General features: G+C 38.7%; 1 long non-coding RNA gene across 1 annotated transcript; it reads left to right on the forward strand.

Moving 5' to 3' along the window:
• Positions 1-527: 527 nt before the first annotated feature.
• Positions 528-1,511, forward strand: LOC143878545 (uncharacterized). Its single transcript, XR_013251009.1, has 2 exons — positions 528-1,068; positions 1,153-1,511. It is a non-coding gene; the product is annotated as an uncharacterized LOC143878545 (long non-coding RNA).
• Positions 1,512-8,837: the final 7,326 nt, after the last annotated feature.

Genomic DNA, 8,837 nt, shown 5'->3' on the forward strand with positions numbered 1-8,837 from the left:
CCCATCAAATGGACGGTTTGGATCATCCTATGGTGTAAGCCGTATAGTACTTTTTTGAAAAGTTACTGGACTTTACATGTTACCCCGTGTAAAATCTCTACATACATAATCTGAAGACTTTTGCCCATTGCCCCATATTCAGCCAACTTTAATAGTAGCCACTTGGCATATGCGAAAAGTTTATTTTTTCACTGGGTCAACAACTCTGTACATATGGCATGAAGCCATTCGCCCCTCAACTCGAACGGACCTATTGACTAGAAAGAAATAAACAAACCAGATAATGACACCCACGTCGTCCTTATATAATTATTAATTAAGGGCGCCCTCGCAAAAACCACCTTCAAGGGTGCCCCATTTGTTGATTTTCTGCACAGTGCATTTATGGTGTCCCCGGAAAAAGTTGATGGGCCTTAAAAAAAGGAAACCGTGTTAACTTTGCAGGAAAAACAAAGAATAGGGGCGCTCTTGAAGGTGGTTTTTGCAAGAGCGTCCTTCATTCTATCATACGGCGAGTCAGTGGGCGCGGCATGCATTTCCCACCGACCACATGAGACCCTTTTTGGGTGCGACCCAACACACGCCAAGTTTTGTCTCTGATAATGATTTTTGCCTAACCAACTAAGACTTTTTAATTAGGGATCTAATGGATTTAACCAGATCAACGGACAAGATCATTTCTTACATCAAAACACGTGGCAATTGTCCAAAATTCCATCTCTTTCACAAATAAAGTCAAAGGGGCTGCTGCATAGTTGGTAATTCCAACCCTCTCTACCAAAAACCCAAATGAAAGAAAAATCCTTCATGCTCTCAACATCCTCAACTCATCCAAAAACCCTCATTATTACCTGAAGCTCTTTCTCTTTCTTTTTCTTTTTCTTTTTTGCTACATACAGAAAGAAGAAAATGTGCCCTCTAAGGCTGATTCTCATCTTCTTATCCGCAACCCTGGCCGGATTTCTCCTCTTAAAAGGCATAAAAACGAACCCAGATTTTCAAAATCCCGACCAAGACGAGGACAATTCTCCTAAACCCCTCCAAGATTCTGTTCCCTTGTCTTCCAAGGTATTTACACGTCTCTTTCTTTTCTTTCTGCTTTTCTTATCTTGTCTTGAATTTCAATTTCTTTGTATTTTTTTTTTCTTTTAGGTTTTATCTGCAATTCTTGAGGGATTCTGGACTTGTGTTGACATGGCTAGCGGCCGCTACTTGTGGAGGAACTTTGCCGCGTCCTCGAAGAATTTGTCATCTTCCCACGAATCATAATTTTAGAGAGGTTTTCTTCCACTTGTTGTTTGTGTTTAATGCCGAGAGGTTTCTTTAGCTTGTGTTCAATGCTTGTCTTTTCTTTTTTGTGGAGTGTGATTATATTGATGAATGAACTGCATTTTTTGCAAATGGTATGTTGTACAAGGAATGGGAATTAGAGGGATTTGTAATGAATTTCTGGTCATATTGTCTCTACATGTGTTTAAGAAATTTGTTAACAGAGATTGTTGTTGCCTAAATTTTAGGGTTCTTGTAAAATCAATGAATGGATTACCTGGAAAACTGACAAATGGCATGTCAAGAACAATCTCAATGAGAGGGGGTGTTTTCTTGGCAACTTCAAACTGGCCTTAAATTACCAAGAATTCCTGTCCACTAATAGATCCCTTATTTAGGAGGACTGCTCGATCTGCTCTTTGATTAGGTTTTTGAAGTTCTCATAATTCTCATGGCAGCATAATTTAAATTGATTATCAGCAAATGTGTGAGTGTGTGTGTGTGTTTGAATGGTAGCCGATGTGTCTTGTTTTCTCATAGAAATGTAAATTGTTCTTTGACTCTCACAGTTATATAATGTGTTTCCCTGTGCCCTAGATCTTGTAAGAAATTCATTGGCACTCTTCTTTATTGATTACATAGGCCCCATTTGTTCTGGATTTTGAGAACCGATTGCGAGTGCAAAATTGATTATCTGACTCCAATATACAATAATCAGTTTTGACTCCAATAATCAGTTTTGGACTCAGAATTAGTTCTCAAGATCCAAAGCAGGGCCATAGTTATGACAGGCCTTAATCTATGTGCCTAGACAACCGTCTACTTCCCCTGAGTCGTGGTGGTGTCCATACAATTTTCTGAGGTGCCCACCCAATCCCAAGATATAAGCAGCCTCTTGCAACTTGCATTTTCCGGAGTGAGCTAAGGCCATCTTATTTTGTTTATAATGTCCCATCCCTGCTGAAGCAAACACGGCCACTTGAATGCTTTGTTAATGAACTTAGTCTAATAGAAAAAAAAACTAAAGGAAAGAGATTTCTTTCTTCATTTCCCACCTCTTTTTGACTCATACAAACTAGTCCAAGATGGTGTTGGGGATAGAAGAAGCCAGTAAATGGTATTTAGGCAGTAGCAGAAAGCAATCAGAACTAGGAGGGAATGGGAGGGGCCGACAAGGAAAAACAAAGGCAATACCCTACCTAATGAGATGGACGGAAGGGGCGCAGGCAGAATGTGGAGATCATAGTTTCATTACTCACTGGTTCAAATACCGACTATGGGACAGAGATAGTGAATCCTTTCTCTTCGGAAAGGAAAGGAGTCAGCATCTAGAGCTCCGCCCAGCCTTTCCCAACCAAACAAGGGAGAGCTTGAAGAGGACATATGGCCGAGGGTCGAAGAAGCAATAAGGGAGAGATTCCACCGATTAGCCTTACCCAATGACTGTTAGCAGAAGGACTACAGCGGGAATGGGATATTGAATGAAAGTCAATCAAAGAATCGAGGGATGACCCTTTCCAGATGACCAATAGAGTTTGGAGAGGTTCCTGAGGAAATAGTAACGGGTTCGCTGCTCTAGACTTTGCTGTAGTTGAATTCACTCCTAGGCATTAAAAGATGTAAGTCCTATTCGAGAGCTTTCAAAAGCTTTTCACTATCGAAAAGAGGGCATATAGCCCAATGAGTTCATTTCTTTCAATTCTCATATACTATTACCATGTGTTTTAGTGCTACATTTCATGTCTTAGTTAAGTAGTGACCTAGGATCACTCGGGAAATTTACGACTGTGATTATCTACATATTAAATTTTTTGTAGTAGGAGATTGACATGGTATGGAACAAGAAGTCCCTGTTCAGTAGCAAATCCATTTTATTGGGTAGTTAAATATTTTTCATTGATTGAGCTTCATCAATTCCTTAGAATGCTACTAGCCCAAGATCTTGGATGACAAGGCAGCTTTTACTGGCATTGTAGGTCTTACGTTTGCATTATGACGCTTATGGCCTTCTTTAGGCATGAGTTCAAGTTCAGTAAAACAAAATTTGTATGCATAGGTGTTTTTCAAACAAAATTTTCTGAAGGAAGAGATTCAAGAGAATAACAAAGATGTAAGATTTTCTGAAGAAAGATTCTGTTATATTAGGTACTAGCAGAACATTACACAAAAGGGAAAGTTTTTTTTTTATAGCGAGTTATCTCGAAAATAAGCCTCTGGTACTCTGTAGGATAGAAGGCATTGGTTAATTTGTTTTGTCGCTTTGTGTGAATTTCCAGCTCCCTGATTTAGTTTGAAGGTAAATTGCGTTAAAGTGGAAAAGCATGACAAAGACAAGAAATGCACATCATCAAATGAGAATGTATGTCTTAGCCAACCCCTTGTTTTCCTCTCTGCCATGGTGTTTACCATATCTTCGACGACAGGAAAATGTGCCATGGAGCTCTACTTTTTTCTTTATTCACTGCTTTAAACTTGCTCCACAACTTACAATAAGAAAGCTCATATATTTAGTTTTGAATGAAAGGAAGACCACCTTCAGTCATCTCCGTAACACGAATTGGAGTTTCAAAACATATCTTTGTATATTTATCTCAATGCTTTCTTCACACACAGACATTTCATTGTACCACAACTAATACCATCTAACAGCAGATTACACCTTTGCTGTGGAACCGATGTCCTTGAACAGTACCTCCAGGTTTCTAAGCTTTATTGTGCAGCATATAGTATTTTCAGATTCGTGGACCTTTTCAGTGCAGTAAATATCCCAATAACTTCTTGTTGGCTTCATTTAGTTACTCTATACAGCTGATAGCATTCGATTCCCAATAATTAGAAAGACCTGAGCTATCAGATGTAGTGAAGATTTTTCAACAAGTCATTGAATTTTTTTCTTGTTCTTTAACACTTGAATAAGATGGGTTGTTTTGTTGGGTATTAATCAAACTGCTTTATTGATAACTTCGCTGAAGTTCCCTGATAAAGAGAGCTAAGACAGGTAGTAGCAGTAACATATAATTTTGCCGTGGACTGCAAAATATTGAAAGAGTAATATAACTTGAGTAATATAACTTGCGAAAGGGTTCTGAAATCTGTATATAATGTACATAAACTATAAGGGCCGTTTGGATACCCCTTGGAGGTGAATTTGGATTTCCAAAATCCATGGATTTGAAATCAAGAATTTTAAAATTCACAAATTTATAAATAATGCCGTTTGGATGACCACGTATAGATTTGGATTTCAAATCTAAATTAATTTTTTTTTGTTTGGATGCTCTTTGGATTTGAATTTGAAATCTAACAAAACCAAAAAGCCCTAAAATACTTGATTAGGGGCATTTCAGCCATTTTCCATGATCCAGGGTTATTCTAGTCATTTTACCCTATATGGGGGTATTTTGATCATTTTTATGTCATAAGGGTGTTTTAGTCATTTTCCATGACTCAGGGTATTTGGTCATTTTCACCCGGTATAGGTGTATTCCAGTCATTTTGCATGACCCGGGGGTATTCAAGTCATTTTACCTAATATGACGTATTTTTATCATTTTTATCTCATGAGGATTTTTAGTCATTTTAGTCATTTTTCATGAGCCATGGTATTTCAATAATTTTCCATGATCTTGGGGTATTTTAGTCATTTTATCCTATACGAGGTTATTTTGATCATTTTTGTGTCATAAGGTATTTTAGTCATTTTGCACGACTCGGGGTTATTTTGTCATTTTTACTTGGTATAGGGGTATTTCTAGCCATTTTACCTAATATGACGTATTTTTATCATTTTTATCTCATGATGGTATTTTTAATCATTTTAGTCATTTTTTATGAGCCATGGGTCATTTTTACTTGATCTAGGGGTATTTTAGTAAATTTTCATGCTATTGGGGTATTCTAGTCATTTTACCCTGCATGAGGTTATTTTGATCATTTTTATGCCATAAGGGTATTTTAGTCATTTTGCACGACTCGGGGGTATTTTGTCATTTTTACCTGGTATAGGGGTATTTCGGTCATTTTGCCTGACTCGGGTTTTCTAGTCATTTTACCTAATACGATGTATTATGATCAGTTTTTAATGTCATGTCGGTACTTAAGTCATTTAACACTTTTTTGGTATATTCTGGTCATTTAACCCCTTACGGGTCAGATTTAGATTTATAAATAACCTCTTGTAGAAAATGATTTATAAATCCAAAAAATTACACTAACATGAGGAATTTGTAAATCTTGTGAATTTCACTCTAATCCAAATTCAAATCCAGATGTCATAAAGGTAAACCTGGCAAAAGCGACCCGTGCCCGCGGGTCGACCCGACCCACCCGCAAATTTGCGGGCACGGGTCTAACTTTTAGTGACCCGTCAAAAACTAACCCGCGGGTGACCCAACCTGCAAAAACACGGGTCGGGTCGGGTCAACCCGCGGGCACCCGCATTTTTACACTATTTTTTAATTTTTCTGAGAATGTTATCATCACTACTGTTTTTTATGAGGGAACTCCTCACTTTATAAAAAGTACCGTATGGCTGCACCATAGGATTATCCAAACGGTCCATTAGATGGGCCATAGCCTAAATAGGTTATGCCCCAAAATTATTTCCATTGGTCGATTCTAACCCTCCGATCTATAGAGGGTTAGGATCAACCCTCTAACATTCAAATTGGAGGGTTAGGATCATCCTATGGAAATGATTTTTGGAGCATAACCTATTTAGGCTATGGCCCATCTAATGGACGGTTTGGATCATCCTATGGTGTGGGCCATACCATACATTTAATTATTTCCATCAGTTTTTTATTTTATAAGAATTTGCTACCAAGCTTCTCCTATGGCAATTTCTCGGCAAGTGGCCATCATGGTGCGCAAATATAACATGGCGAATGTTGCTAGCAAACGAAAAAAAGTAATCATTACACCAAAAAATAAAAAAGCTAAAGAAGTTTTAAATGAAAAATTACCTAAAAATGGTTATAATATTGTAAAATTACGAAAAAAATACCAATAAAATATAAAAGGCAATTACTGGAAAAACAGATGCTGTCAAATCAGAATAATTATTACAATCTCATATTTGCGGCGGGTTGACCCGGCCCACCCGCGGGCCACGCGGGTCACCGACATTTTGACCCGCAAAAATGCGGGTCATTTCCTCACCCGACCCGTGGACCCGCACCCGCGGGTTGACCCGGCCCGGCCCACCCGTTTGCCAAGTCTACATAAAGGCTTGCCAAATGCTAAATTTGGATTTAAAAATCCAATTCTCCTCCGAATCCAAGGGGTATCCAAACGGGCCCTAAGGGATTTGCTAGGGACCATCACACAAGGCATTTCGCAAAACAGGTGTTGATTGAGAGAGCAGCTACATGGGCTCACTTTTTTTCTTATTCATTTACTTCATCCTATGTGGCTGCTTTATCATGCGACACTAAGTCCGTGAAATGCCTTATGCGATGGTCCCTAGCAAATTATGTTAGGCCACGTTTGGATACCCACAAGCTTTGGTTGACAGTAGACGAAATGTTGAGCAAATAATTGTGCGAACTTCGGAGCAAGTTGAACGGGAAAAAGTTAAATTGATCGGCTGGTTAGGATTGTTTGACACTGCATTTGTTGGCAATGGTTCATCCATGTGGTGGCCCACTAAATGAGCAGGCCCAATTTGTTTACATGTGTAACGTGTGTAAATTAGTGGACAGTGAGTAGGAGAGCAGTAATGCTTGCCCAATTTATGTACATGTGTGTCATATGTAAATTAGGTGTGAAACAACCAATAACTCCAAAAGCTTAAGTCATTGGAGATTGCGTTATTTAATATTTTATACTTAACATTAGGGGACACTGAGTCACATTTTGGTAAGACTTGCTCAACAGATATCATAGATTATCTAAGTGTACGTAAAAAGGCAAAAGCCTGTCATTGAAGTAAGGACCTATTACCGATGAGGGACAAGCATTAGACAAAATTATCAACAGCCCATGCGTTTCAAAAATTATCAACGGGGACAAAAGAGGTCTTGTCAGTAAAAGCTGGACGAAAATACCCTTTGGCATATACAACACGTTTTGACTTTGGAAAGGAGTTTTCAAGTCTCTACGTTTGGGGTTATCAGGTATCAAAATGGGATTACCAATTTCAGAATGGGCTTATCAAGTCCCTGAAAATTGGCCGAGGGTACTAGAGTTTTGGAATTGGGTTTTCAAGTATTTGGGATTGGGATTATCTAGTATCAAAATGGGCTTATCAAGTGCTTGAAAATTGACCGAGAGTTCTGGAGTTTTGGAAGAGGGTTTTCAAGTCTCTAGGAATGGGGTTATCTAGTATAAAAAATGGGGTTACTAATTTTCGAATGGGGTGATCAAGTCCTTGAAAATTGGCCAAGGATACTAGAGTTTGGAAGGGGGTTTTCAAGTCTCTGGGATTGGGGTTATCTAGTATAAAAAATGGGGTTACCAATTTCTGAATGGGCTTATCAAGTCCTTGAAAATTGGCCGAGGGTACTGGAGTTTTGGAATGGGGTTTTCAAATCTCTAGGATTGGGGTTATCAAGTATCAAAATGGGGTTACCAATTTCCGAATGGGCATATCAAGTCCCTAAAAATTGGCCGAAGGCACTAGAGTTTTGGAAAGGGGTTTTCAAGTATTTGGGATTGGGGTTATCTAGTATCAAAATGGGGTTACCAATTTACGAATGGGCTTATCAAGTCCCTTAAAATTGCCCAAGGGTACTGGAGTTTTGGAATGGGGTTTTCACGTCTCTAGAGTTGGGGTTATCCAGTATCAAAATGGGGTTACCAAATTCCGAATGGGCTTATCAAGTGCCTTATGAACACGTTTTTACTTCATGTTTTTTTTCACTCGTTCATTTTCACGTTTTTTTTCTTTCTACCGTACGATTCATCTTCCTCATCCTCCATTGAAAGGGAGAAGGAGAAATACAAAACCCTAAAATAAATGAAAAACAAAACCTAGATATAGAGAGAGATGGGAATGAACTCACGTTTCAAGTTTTCGAGCTTTCCCACCTCTAATGGTGGCTAAAATGATGAAGAAGATGACTGGTAGGGCAAAAAAAACAAGTTGAAAATGGAAAAGTGAAAAAAAAAAGAGGGAAAGAAGAGAGAAGAGGGAAAAGTAGAAAAGCAAAACATGTTGCTTAAGAAAAGTTCATTTTCGTCCAGCTTTTAATGACAAGCCAGATTTTGTCCCCCATTGGTAATTTCTGAAAAGCCTGGGTCCAGTTGATAATTCTGCCTATTTTTTATCCCCCTTTGGTAATTGATCCTTGAAGTAATGATCCGGAAACTCACCCCCCTTAACCACCCTCACACTCTTAGGCCACGTTTGGATACCCAGTGGATTTAGATTTGGATTTCTCACATTTGCAGTTGAGATTTGGAACAGGATCGGATCCTCCGATTTCCAAATAAGCTACAACAGTGAAAAAGAATCTGATTTTCAAATCTTTTCTGCAAGACATTATTTGGAAATACGTATTTGTGGCAGTTACCTTCATCAACGTTGCTCCTCGACCTTGCCGCAGCAACAACAAGACTTCCCTCCC

This window comes from Tasmannia lanceolata, unplaced genomic scaffold, assembly GCF_043159265.1.
Source record: "Tasmannia lanceolata isolate RefF3 unplaced genomic scaffold, GAP_Taslan_0.1 ptg000006l, whole genome shotgun sequence".
Classification (NCBI taxonomy): Eukaryota; Viridiplantae; Streptophyta; class Magnoliopsida; order Canellales; family Winteraceae; genus Tasmannia; species Tasmannia lanceolata.